General features: G+C 36.6%; 1 non-coding gene and 1 pseudogene across 1 annotated transcript; one reads left to right on the top strand and one right to left on the bottom strand.

The window, feature by feature from the left end:
• Positions 1-1379: 1379 nt before the first annotated feature.
• LOC122072459 lies at positions 1380-1486 on the bottom strand. Its single transcript, XR_006138473.1, has one exon. It is a non-coding gene; the product is annotated as a small nucleolar RNA R71 (small nucleolar RNA).
• A 2831-nt stretch (positions 1487-4317) lies between these two features.
• Positions 4318-7608, top strand: LOC122061704 (annotated as a pseudogene).
• Positions 7609-11230: the final 3622 nt, after the last annotated feature.

Consider the following 11230-nt stretch of genomic DNA (forward strand, 5'->3'; position numbering starts at 1 on the left):
TCAGTCGTTACATTATTGCTTTCCCTTTCCCCTAAGGTTCATGGGTAGTGTATATGTTGGCTTTGTCCCTCCTAGCCATAGAACCATTATTTTATTGTTTTTATTTTAATTGCCTCCCTTTTCCTAAAGCCAAGTAGAGTAACCCTTATAAGAGTGACTCTCTGGTCAAGTAGGAAGGCTCATATTATGATGCATCCCTCGGGTTAAGTAGAGATACCTACTTGTAAGCCTCTCTCTAGCTTTATACCATTTCTTTTACTTTATTTTTATTTCAGCATTTTTTTCCTTCATTGCTTTTTAATTATGTGAGTTTTTTATTTTTAGTTATTTATTTATTTAATTTTAATTGCATGGCTTGCGTATTTAAATTCTTAGATGACGAATGGTCAGGACATTAGTTTAGATACATATATTTAGAATAGTAGTTAGAATTAGATCACATTTATTAATCAGTTCACTTTCATATTATTAAAAGAAACCAAAAATAAAGTGGCTGCTCTCCCTGTGTTTCACTTGTAGCTATATTGATCCGTATGGTTGTGGTTACATTTTAAATCCTAACAAGTTTTTGACGCGGTTGCCGGGGAGATAGTTCCGTGTTATTTTTCACTTTCTTTTGGTAAATTGAAGTGCTTTGTTTTGTTTTTCTTTTTCTTCTATTGAATTTCTGAGAAGAACAACTTATAATAATAGTTGTATCGGTGGAGGTGGCCAAGCCTCACAATATGATAAAGACAGGTTTTGCCCTGTAGCAGTACCTCAGGAATTGAATTGAGCAACCCAATATCCCTACCGGTAAGCTCCCAAAAAGAAAAAAAAAATCAAAAAAAAAAGATTTTTCTTTCCATTCTTTTGTGCTTATCTTACTCTAGTTGTGTGTAGTTTTCTATTGCATGAGTGTTAGGTGGGTACGTAATACTAAGAATCAATTAAAAAGAATAGATCCAATAAGTAGTGACCATATATGTTTGCTCTCTTTAAAACCTTTCAATATGGGAGACCAACAGCAAAACCCTTCACTTAAATCTCTGAAAGATAGGTTCTACCTTGCTAGAATAGCCCAACCTTCCTGCATAGTTCTACTACAAGCCCAGGGCAATAATTTTGAGCTCAAACCTTAGCACATCACTATGTTGCCCCACTTCCATGGGTTGAACTCTGAGGATGCATACCTATTTTTAAGGGAATTTGAAGAGTTTTGTGTTCTAATTAAATTTCAATAGCTTTCTGATGATGCTGTTAAGCTTAGGTTCATAACGTTTGCATTGAAAGACTAAACTAAGTAGTGGTTGTATGAGTTACCCAAAAATTCCATAACCACATAGGAGAAATTCACAATTGTCTTCCTCAAGAAGTTTTTCCCAACTCACAAGACCAATGAGCTTGGAAGTGATATCCTTCAGTGTAGGCAAAAGCCTAGTGAGTCATTTTCTAAAGTTATGGAGAGATTCAAGGATCTACTCCAAGAATGCCCTCACCATGGCCTAGACTTGTGGCATTTTTGTTAAATAATTTATGAGGGTATTGATTACCCAACTAAACAAATGATAGAGTTTATGTACCCTAAGGGATTCACATCTTTTACAGATGAAGGAAAGACATGAAAATTCTTACTTGACTTAGCTGACAAAACCCATGAGTGGGAATCAACCCAAGAGAGTGAAAGAACCATAGGAGGAAAAGAATATTTTGTGGATGAGATAGTAGCCAAGGAACCCATTTGGATAGCCTAATCAAGAGGATTAAGGCTATTGTTCCTAGAGAGCCATCATTAGTCAACTTGGTTAAGATGTGTGCTTGGTGTCAGTCCCCTGGACATATCATAGAAAAATGCCCCAACACCTCTAGGGGCACTTCTAATGATAGTGTTAATGCCTTATATCAGAATAATCTATATAGTAACACCTACAATCCAGTATGGAGAAATCACTCAAATTTCTCTAGGAATTAGGGCAACCAAGCAGGGCCTTCCAATTTTAGTAATCAAGGTCAACCTGGACCCCAAAGGCCTCGCTGTGAACAATAATATTTTTTCCAAAATACTTTTCTTAAGCCAAATGTAGGACCTCAGGCTAGTTTTCCTTGGGCCCCTCTCTTAGCATTTTATCAATAACCCCCTGGGTTTACCCACACTGGAGAGGCAAGTAGAATAAGTTACTTGAAAAAAAATATGGCCCTCCTCATGACAAGCCATCAAAATTATAAGAGAACTCATCCAAGTTGTCTCAATTATGCATAAGAGAGAGAAGGGAACTTTACCCAGTCAACCAGAGCCTAACCTTAGGCATCATTAGCCTGTTAGTTCACAAGCACCAACTAATGCACCACTGAATATAGTACAAGGTCAGACCCAACAAAGGCCATCCAACCAAGGTAATGTTGTTTATGCTCTTAGGAGTGGTAGAGAGTACAAATAGAGTATTCTTAAATCTTCCTCATCTATTACTCCTGTTAACTTTCCTTCAGTTGAGGACATGAGTATGCCTCTTGTTCTAGGTTCATTTGATGAACCTAAAGATTCTTCTGAAACTAAAGATGATTTAATTGAGGAAATCAAACATGATTTTTCAAAAAAAGAGCAAATCCCTAATAGCCCTTATGTTCCCCCTGTCTCCTTTCCTAATCACTCAGTAAACAAAAAGAAAACTACTTCTATAGATAAAATTTTAGAAGCCTTCAAAAAGGTGGAAGTGAACATCTTTCTTTTGGATGCCATATCCCAGATCCCTACTTATACAAAGGTCCTAAAATATTTATGTACTCACAAATGTATCACTAATGTGTCCAAAAATGTGTTCTTAGCAGGTAACATTAGTTCCATAATTACTCAGCTTATAGTAGCCAAGTACAAGGATCCAGGAAGCTCTACTATAGCTTACTTGACCATGCCTACATTGAGTATGCCTTACTTGACCTTGGCGCAAGTGTGAATCTTTTACCTTACCATGTGTATAAATAATTAGGATTAGGAAAATTGAAAGCCACTGGAGCTATGGTTGAGGATGTCTTACTAAAGGTGGGAGAATTTATTTTTCCTTTTGATTTCATTGTCTTAGATATCAAACCCTTCTCAACCAAGGATGAGATCCCCATAATCCTAGGCAGACCATTCCTTACTACCAATAATGCACTAATCAATTGCCGGAATGGTTTCCTACGGTTATCTTTTAGCAACCAAACTGTTGAGTTTGACATATTTAGGATAAACAAGCAACCACATATAGAAGAAGAGATCAATATGCTTGAGGATTTTCTAGGATTTTCTGATGATTTAACTACCAACTTTGATATTGATTTTGATTCAAAATTCCAAGAGTTTATGGATGAGATGGACGATGATAGTGAAAATTTCTTTTCTGAAGTCTTGAGTCTTCACACACATGTGGAGCCCTTAGGACCCCTTTCCAATTCTATTCCCAAACCTTCCATATTTGAACCCCCAAAGCTAAATCTTAAGGAGTTGCCATTTAATTTAAGGTATGCTTTCCTAGGGCTTGACCAAACTCTTCCAGTAATAATTTCTTCATATTTGACTTCTAGCCTGGTAGAGGAATTACTTATAGTATTAAAAGACAATAAGGAAGCCTTAGTTTGGACCATGGCTGATATCAAGGGTATAAGCCCTTCTATTGTGCAACATCATATACATCTTATGGAGGATTTCAAACCATCTACAGAACCCCAAAGAAGAATTAACTCGGAAAGAAGAGCTAACCCAGTGATGATGGAAGCCATTAAAAAGGAGATCGTAAAGTGCTTGGATCATGGAATAATTTATCCTATTTCTGATAGCCAATGGGTAAGCCCAGTTCATGTAGTGTCTAAGAAGTCTGGTGTTATTGTAGTTCCCAATGTCAATAACAAACTGATTCTAATTCGTGTCCAATCAGAGTGGAGAGGATGCATAGACTACAGGAAACTTAATGTGGCAATCTAGAAGGACCACTTCCTAGTGCCATTCATTGACCAGATGTTAGAGAGATTAGCGGGACATGAATATTATTATTTTCTTAATGGATATTCTGACTATAACCAAATCCCAATTGCTTTAGAGGACCAATATAAGACCACTTTTACATGCCCATATGAAACATTTTCTTACAGGCGTATGCCCTTTAGGCTTTGTAACGCCCCTGCTATATTCCAACGATACATAATGAGCATCTTTTCAGACATGGTCAAAAAATTCTTAAAAGTATTTATGGATGACTTTTCAATTAATGGGAATTCCTATTCTGAATGTCTTCATCATCTTTCCTTAGTTTTGAAAATGTGCATATCTAAGAATTTGTTTTGAATTGGAAGAAATGTTATTTTATGGTTAAATCTGGTATTATTTTAGGCCATGTAATATCCAAGGAAGGAATTAAGGTAGATAGTGCCAAAGTGGATTTAATTGATAATTTACCACCTCTTCAATCTGATAAGGACGTCCGGTCTTTTCTAGGGCATGCGGGCTTCTACAAGTGGCTTATTAAGGACTTTAGTCAGTTAGCCTGACCTCTCACTTCATTACTTGTCAAAGATCAAACTTTTGAGTTTTTTAAAGAATGCTTAGAATCCTTCAAGTAACTTAAGAAGGAGTAGACCAATACACCCATTGTTCAACCACCTGTTTGGACTAAACCTTTGAACTGATGTGTGACGCTTCAGATTTTACCATAGGAGTGGTTTTGGGTCAAAGGATTAATAAGTTGTCCACTGTCATTTACTATGCTAGTAGGACCCTAAATGATGCACTACTCAATTATACAACCACTGAAAAAGAATTTTTAGTTGTTGTGTTTGTATTAGAAAAAGTTTCGATATTACTTAGTTGGTCCACATATGGTGGTGTATACTGATCGTTCCACTCTAAGATACCTAGTTCAAAAGAAAGATGCCAAAGCCCATCTCATTAGGTGGGTTTTACTTTTACGAGAGTTTGATTTGGAAGTTAGGGATAGGAAAAAAGTTTAAAACTTAGGCGCTGTTTGATAATGTTTCTGTCGTTTTTGTGTCAAGAAATGGCAGAAACATAAATTTACGTTTTTGGAAACAGAAACAAAATTTTGGGTGTTTGATAAACCTTGTTTCTCCAAATGTTTCTGTAGCAAACAATCAATTTCACAGTATATTTGTGGCTGATTGTACAAAGAGAACTTGAGTTAGAAACCAATAGGCCTACTACAATCGGGAAATTCTGCAATGTCAAAATAATATATACTCACAAATTCTTCTTGATTACTACCCGAAATTGTAGAGGAAAAACAACCCACCCAGATTTTGGCATTTTCTCACATTGGCACAAAGAAGAAATCATACAAATGCTCGGATTCTATACACATCTTTGTGCAGAGAAATCGATTTATCACTGGTCTGAAAATCTTCCATTAAAAACCTAATGATCTCATAATAAAGACAGGAAAGGAAAAAAAAGAAATTAAACTTGCTGGCAAGAAGAAACATATCCTAATTCATTCGCTTGGCCTGATTTTTAGGGTTTCTTGCTGGGATTTTGAGAGAAGAAAGTCATACCTTGCAGGGTTATGGAGAATCAACGCAAGATTAGGGGAATCGAAGGCTGTAGAACTTTGATCTACAGTACTTGAAGTCGAACGAACCTTGTGTGGAACCTAATCCGAGGTAGAAGGTTAGCTATTAACCATCTTATGTAGCCTTACCATTGGCATCTCCTTCTCTATCAATCTGCTCCATGAACGAATCTCTGCAACTGATAGGACAACAGAAGAGGTTCATGGGAGATAAATCTAGTTGAGGTGAGGCATTACTTGGAGGGAATTGGTAGAGGTTGCAGACGAGCAGAGGAGTACTCGAATCTTTCGCACAAGTTTTTGCTGAAGAATGCTTTCTTGCACAGGTGGTAGGACGAGCGTTACTATGGAAATGACCTTTGGTTATCGGACTTCTTCTAGATGAATAACACTTCCCTAAACCCTAGGGTTCACGAGGATGATGAAGGAGAAGGGTCCGTATTGTTCAAGAGGGTGATGAGGAAGGTGTTCCACCGACCACTTCCTTAATCACAGGTGATTCTACAAGCAGAGCTCCGTCCGACCACACGGTGAAGCAGTGAAGCTTCAACAGGGAAAAGAGGGAGGGGGTCGGTTTTATCGGGGATGAGTCGATTTTTGTGCCCCATTTTTGTTTCGAGAAACGAGCGAAACAAGTGAAACTTGTTTCGTCATTCATGTTTCTTGAAGCATAAATTGTTATAATTTTTAATTTATGTTTCAAGAAACAAGTGGAACAGAACACTTTTACCAAACTGTATTTATGCCGCTTCTTTGTTTCTGAGAACAAGAAAACACAGAAATACGTTTCTGGTAACGTTATCAAATGAGCCCTTAGTTACAGACCATTTATCCCGGCTTCCCAATTCCTTGACTGTCGATTCTCCAGTCAACGAGAACTTTCCAAATGAACAGTTACTTGCAGTGTCTAGTGAACCATGGTTTGTTGACATTGTCAACTTCTTAGTTTCAGGTGTGACTTTGGATCACTGGTCCACCCAAGATAGGTATCGATTCCTTTCCCAAGTTAAGTACTTTTTTAGGGATGATCCTTATTTGTTTAAGATATGTCCAGATCAGATAATCCGACGATGTGTTTCTAATCATAAGCAACATTTCATTCTCTCTTTTTTCCATTATCATACATGTGGTGGATACTTTAGACTTAAGAGACTGCCACTAGGGTTCTCCATAGCAGATTTTATTGGCCCACTCTTTTTAGAGATGCTTTTGATTTTTACAAGGTTGGCCCCACCTACCAGTCTTTTGGCTATATTAATAAGAGGAACATAATGCACCTCAATCCCATTTTGGTAGTTGAGATCTTTAATGTATGGCGCATCAATTTTATGGGACCATTCCCCCTAATTTTTTTAAGAATTTGTACATACTTACGGCCATTAATTAAGTTTTTAAATGGATAGAGGTCATACCTTGTAAATCTGATGACCAAAAAGTGGTGGTCCAGTTTCTCAAAGAGAACATCTTTTCACGTTTTGGAGCACCACGTGCAATAATTAGTGATAAGAGTACTCATTTTTATAATTGGCCTTTTGAGGCCTTAATAAAAAAGTATGGGATCACTTATAAGTTGTCTACCCCTTATCACCCCTAAACTAGTGGCCAAGTAGAGGTGTCTAATAGGCAGATCAAATAAATTTTGGAGAAAACTGTTAATTTTAACCTTAAAGATTGGTCCCTTAGGCTCATTGTTGCCTTGTGGGCCCATCGGACTGCATTCAAGACCGACCTTGGTCAGTCTCCCTACCGTTTGATGTATGGAAAAGCCTGTCACTTACCAGTTGAGTTGGAGCATAAGGCCTTTTGGGCCATCAAAAAGCTCAACTTTGATTTGTTTGATGCGAGAATTCATTGTAGGCTCCAACTATCTGAGTTGGAGGAACTTAGGAATGATGTCTATGAAAATTATAGGATTTACAAGGAAAATATCAAAGCCTTCCATGATAAGCACATTCTGTGTAAATCTTTTGCAATTAGTGATAAGGTCTCATTGTACAACTCTCGATTGCATCTTTTCCCTGGTAAGCTTAGATTCCGATGGGATGGCCCATTTATTGTCTATAATGTATATCCCTATGGGGTTGTGGAGATTCTGAATCTAGGAACAAGGGTAATTTCGAAGGTTAATGGTTAGCGTTTGAAACCATTCCTCGATTTTTCTATTACTAGTAGTGAAGAGGTTATGGATCTCCATGAACCTTTTTACACTAATGACTAACTTTTAATTAGGTATGACCCCCTTACATTGTCTTCATTTTTAATTCTTTCCATACATTGAGGACATTGGATGTCTTAAGTGTAGGAGAGAAAAACCAGTTTTTGCTTTTTTCACTTGTTTTGTTTGTTTTTCTTTTTGTTTTTGAGCTTGCTAAGGATGAAGTTCTATTTTGGCTTTTGGCTAATGATCATACCGTTCAATTGCTTGATGTATGAAAATAAAAGTTTTAATTAAGGTACCCATTTTGAATGTATAAAAATCCTGTTGAGAAGAAAGAAACTAGTCTGTGTCTTGAGATGAGACTTTCTTTTGAAAAATAAGAGACCCCTATTTTATGGTGTTGGATTATATGTAAGTCTTTGGTTTCCTTGTACTCTTAATTTGGAGTTGAGACCTTATTTTTAATTTGGCATAAGTTGACAAAATGCACAATTTTAAATGAAGTGTGAAATGTGGTATAAAGAAGAGTAAGAGTTGATTCCCTTGGAACTAGATAGGACATTGCACCTTAGGATGCGTGGTGACTTGATCGAAACTCTTAGGGAGGAAAATTCTGAAAAAAAAAATGTCTATGTGGGCATATGCAAAAAGCGAAGTTACATAATAACTTGGGTGTCTGGCGTTTGCTCCACCATGTCATTCAGGCCATAAGTAGTGGAGTAGAAAAGAGTTTATTAAGTGAAAAAAGGGAAAAAATGTGCAAATGTCATTAATGCTTAGTAACATGTTTGGTAAAAAACACTCCAACGCCTTAGTCTTTGGTTTCCTATTTCTTCACAAGTGGTTTTGCCTTAAGATAAGGATATTTTGGAAGAGAAGAGGTGATTTCCAAATTAAGAAATATGCTAATACATGGAATTGATATGGGGTAATAAAAGTTCAAGTGTGGGGGTTCCTTGTAAGAGGAATTATCTTTGCTTCAGATCGGTGTGGCCTTCACCTTTAGCAAAGGTTGGGATTTATTTATTCTAAATTTTGGGTGTATATTCACTGTAAATACCCACGATACACAACTCGTCCACTAGGGGTGACTTAGGGGTTTAAAGGCTTATTGCACTTTCTAAGTGCAACCGTGATTTCTATGAAAGTGAGTTAGGTTTTTTATTATTTACATGTTAGTTTTTTTTTTTCTGTTTTGCTCAAGGACTAGCAAAGTCTAAGTGTGGGGCAATTCTGATGAGCACATTTATATGTAAAATCTAAGTAGTAAAGCATGCATTTTTACATATTTAGAATGAAACTACTTTGGGTTTTACTCTCTTTTTGCAGGTTTTATATTTTAAAGGCTTAAGTATTATCGGGCGTCATATCCCTCTAACAACAACTATCTAGTATAGTTGGTGAGCTATGGTGTGCAAAATTCCCTTGCTTACTAGGAGGTCTCAAGTTTGAATCTCATTGTTGTCTTCTTTTTGGAGAATTTTGTTGAAGATTTCTTGCTTTTCACTCACTTAAAGTACTAAGGGCATGGAGGGGATTTCCACATCAAATTAGAAGACTATCTAAATCTTCAAAGCAAGGAAAATCATGGGAGGGGTAAAGAAAAAAAGGGAGAAATAAATCTTGTTCAAATCTTCTCTCTCCTCTACGTCATCACTAAAAGATTGTTCAAATCACATGTAGCAAGAAGAAAAATCATCCAAGGGAAAGAAAAAAAAATCGAGCAACAAGGGTTGTGCATAAGATTTGAAGAGAGGGAGAAAAAGAAGAGAAAAATAAATAATAAAAAAAAGAAAAAAAATAAGCAAAAAAATTATAGGAAAATTTTCCAAGTTTATTTCTCTCTTCTCTTTCCTCCACCTTAGCACTTTTGGTCTCAAAAGATCTCACCTACCAATTGTGGATTTTTCCTTATTAGGAAAGAGAAATTTGTTACCCCATCTCCCAATTCCCTATAAATACAACTCATGTAAGAGGAGGGAAGAGACTTCATTCTTTTTCTAGGGTTTTTTTTTGTTGCTCTCTCTCTCTCTCTTTAGTTTTAGTTCTTCTTTGTTTTTTGCTTTAACTACTTTTGTAATATCTTTTTATTTTAATTAATGCAAGCACTCTTTTATTTTTATTCAGTCTTTTATGTTTATGATTTATGCAATTGAGTTGTAATTTTTAAGTTATAGTTCTAGGCTTAAATCTAGATGATAAGATCACGAGCTGTGGAGCATCTCTTTTTCAAGTTCAATTTTTTTTTTCAAGATTTGTTTTCTCTAGGCCTAGAAATTTCAGATTTGGTTAATTCCAGATCTGATTTTTAGGATTGACAGTATCACAAATCACTCAAGCTTTCAAGTTCAAACATTGATTCAGGTAGGTAGGCTTCTTCAATAGTCTTCTCTCCCCCTCTCATTCCCTCTTCTGACTACCCTTTCTTTCTTATTTTAGGATTTTAATTTCAGTTGTTACATTATTGGTTTTCCTTTCCCCCAAGGTTTATGGCTAGTGTATGTGTTGGTTTTGCCCCTTCTAGACATAGAACCATTATTTTTTTCGTTTTTATTTTAATTGCCCCCCTTTCCCTAAAGCCAAGTAGAGTAACCCTTGTAATAGTGACTCTCTGGTCAAGTAGAGAAGCTCATATGATGATGTATCACTCGAGCTAAGTAGAGAAACCTAATTGTGAGCCTCTCTCTAGCTTTATCCCCTTTCTTTTGCTTTATTTTTATTTCAGCATTTTTTCCTTCATTACTTTTTAATTGCGTGGGTTGTTTTTTTTTCAGTTATTTATTTATTTAATTTTAATTACGTGACTTGCGTATTTAAATTCTTAGATGACGAATGGTTAGGACGTTATTTTAGATACATATGTTTAGATCATAACCATTAACCGGTTCACTTTCGCATTATTAAAAGAAGCCAAAAATAAAGTGGCTGCTCTCTCTGTGTTCGACCCGTAGCTACATTGATCCATACGCTTGCGGTTACATTTTAAATCCTAACACTTTCCAAGGAGACAATCCTTCCATCCTAAGGAATATAGGAGAGGATCAAGAAGAATAATAATGAAAGAAAAAGGGCAAAAAGAAAAAGAAATAGGTAGAAAATACCTTGGCGATCATCACCTCACATAAGCCATGATGCATCCTCTTGATCTTAGAATAGACCTCTGGAGACACCTGAGAAAGAGCATGTCAGCCAGAGGAGGTCGAAATTAAATTGAAGGATGGTCAGATAATCACATAGTCATAAGGAATGGGCAACCCAAGGGAAGCTTCTACATCTGTTCTCCACTCCAGAAGATGAGGGAGGCTAGGATTGGCCACGTTGGGGTAGCACCAAGCTGGGAAGCCACGGAAGGGGATGTTGGCTATTCTGAGAGACCCACCCGCACTAGTAGAGGGTCTAGCTTGTGAAGGATCAATTGCACTGACTTGCGACTGAACAGTAGAAAGATCTACACGTCGTGTTCTCTCCTAAAAGAACATTAGTCAAGACCAAAACAAAAAGAAATTGAAGTATGGAGAAAATACTCAAGAAAGGGCAA

This window comes from Macadamia integrifolia, chromosome 2, assembly GCF_013358625.1.
Source record: "Macadamia integrifolia cultivar HAES 741 chromosome 2, SCU_Mint_v3, whole genome shotgun sequence".
NCBI classification, from domain to species: domain Eukaryota; kingdom Viridiplantae; phylum Streptophyta; class Magnoliopsida; order Proteales; family Proteaceae; genus Macadamia; species Macadamia integrifolia.